Below are 2,620 nucleotides of genomic sequence, written 5' to 3'. Positions count from 1 at the left end.
TCACTGCAGGGGATGACAGTGTCCACATAGCAAAAAGGGAGACTCTGAGTTACACAGAGTGATGGTAGACAGGTTAACATAGAGGCTGGTTGTCAGCCCTGGGGTGATATCCACCAGAAGAATGAGGCTTCTGGAAGGCTGTCTGGATCTGATTAGGGAAGGTTCCAGGAGTGAAGCACCAAGCAACAGGAGTCGTTCCAGTGGCAGCAGCAAACTTCAGCAGAGGCTGCTGGCCAGTATCCCTGGAGGATGACACTGACATCAACCAGGTTTTTCATGGCAACAATGGCATGAACTGCCAGTGGAAGCTTCTCCTGAGTCCTCTTTAGATTTATGATATAGATGCCATCATTTTTCCTTTTGTAGAAGAAATGTTCCACTTGGAACTCAAGGTTGGTCCCACCTAAGTGGGTTCCTGCTGCAAGGAATTTGAGGACATTCTCCTCTTTCATTTGCAGGACATCAAGAACTGTGGACATCATGAAAATTCCCCTTTAAGTTGTTACGGGAATGGAGGACAATGCCATATGGATCCCTCTCTGGGTAGTGCAGAAGGGCTCTACATATATCACTTGGAGTGCTTCTGTAAGGAAGATGTGTCTCTTCTACCTCATTTATTTTTCAGTCACTTATATCAGTATGTATATTTATTTTATACTTTGGATCATAATTCCGTACTATATTGTTATTTATTTTATTGCTGAAATTGTCACGGCATTGGCCAGTGGGTGCTTTCAGGTTGGTTCCTGTGTCCCTTTGACATAGTTCATTTTGGTTTTTGAGCACTTGCTTAACCTTACGGTACTATAAGGTGCTCCACACTTGTATTTTCTCTGCCCCAGCCCTAGAACTAGCTATTTTCCCAAGGATCTCTGGTTCCTTTTATGACATTTAGTTCCTTTAACGACATTTAGAAATCAAGATCTAGCACAGTTCTCTGAGCTAAACTGAAGTCCGCTCAAGTCCTCCCAAGTTAACATAAACCTGGCAGGAGTGTGAGGGAGGCAGATGCAGCACCCAGAAAAGCTGCTGGCCCCGCAGTGACCTTGTGGCAGAAGCAGTAGTGGTCCACTTGGGCATCAGTCCATTTGGCTTCCTAATGTTTCTAGTGAGCTACTGGCCCTTCACCTGATGTCCTAGACCTGCAGGGTGTGGGAGATAACTAAAGAGGTGTTTCTGGGCACAGGGAGGGGAGCAGTGGGATACTGCAGCTTCTTCCCCTCTTTATCCTGGAGAGTTGTCACTAATAGATCAGAGGGAGGGGCCCTGTCATCTATGATTTTTAAAAAATTTATTATTAATTAAAAAAATTGAGGTATAAATGTTTGTTTTGCAATTTGAGGTTTATTTGAGTTAACACACTTATAAAAATAGTGTTGTTGTGTTTAAATGAATAGGAAAATGTGTTCATAAACCATAGTATTCCAGTGGAGTCATAATTGATTATTTTGCAGAGTATAGAGTAAGTTCTCATAAATAATATAGAGAGCAAATTAAATTATTTAGTAATGTGAAATGTTAATTCACTTTATTTTTAATTGTAGTTTATTTACAATATTGGTTTCAGGTGTACAACATAGTGATTCAATATTTTTATAGATTAATTATACTCCATTTAAAGTTATTATAAAATAATGGCTATATTTCCCTGTGCTGTACAATATGTCCTTGTAGCTTATTTATTTTATACATAGTAGTAGTTTGTACCAGTTAATCCCCTGCCCTTACCTTGCCCCTCCTGCCTTCCCTCTCCCCACTGGTAACCAGAACTAGTTTGTTCTCTATATCTGTGGGTCTGTTTCTCTTTTGTTATATACATTTGTTTTATTTTTTAGATTCCACATGTAAGTGATAACATACAGTATTTGTATTTCTCTGACTTATTTCACTAAGAGTAATGCTCTATAGGTCCATTCACTTTGTTGCAAATTGAAGAATTTCATTCTATTTTATGGATGAGTAATATTCCATTGTATATATACACACCATATCTTTTTTATGCATTCGTCTGTTGATGAACACTTAGGTTGCTTGGCTATTGTAAATAATGCTCCTATGAACATTGGGGTGCGTGTATCTTTTCAAATTAGTGTTTTCATTCTCCTCGGATATATACTCAGGAGTGGAATTACAGGATCATATGGCATTTCTATTTTCAGTTTTTTGGGAAACCTCCATACTGTTTTCCATAGTGGCTCCATCAATTTACATTCCCACCAACAATGTACAAGAGTTCCCTTTTCTCAACATCCTCACCAACATTTGTTATTTGTAGACTTTTTGATGATAGCCAGTCTGACAGGTGTGAGGTGATACCTTATTGTGGTTTTGGTTTGCATTTCTCTGATTATTAATGACGTTGAATATCCTTTCATGTGCCTGTTGGCCATCTGTATGTCTCTGTAAAAATGTCTCTTCAGATCCTCTGCCCATTTTAAAATAATTTTTTCTTTTTTTTTTTGCTATTGAGTTGTATGATGACTTTATATATTTTGGATATTAACCCCATATCTGATATATGATTTGCAAATATTTTCTCCCATTCAGTAGGTTGTCTTTTCATTTTGTTAGACGGTTTCCTTTGCTGTGCCAAAGCTTTTAAGTTTAATTAGGTCCCATT

The sequence above is a fragment of the Eschrichtius robustus genome, chromosome 3 (genome assembly GCF_028021215.1).
Source record: "Eschrichtius robustus isolate mEscRob2 chromosome 3, mEscRob2.pri, whole genome shotgun sequence".
NCBI lineage: Eukaryota > Metazoa > Chordata > Mammalia > Artiodactyla > Eschrichtiidae > Eschrichtius > Eschrichtius robustus.
This window is presented reverse-complemented; position numbering follows the sequence as displayed.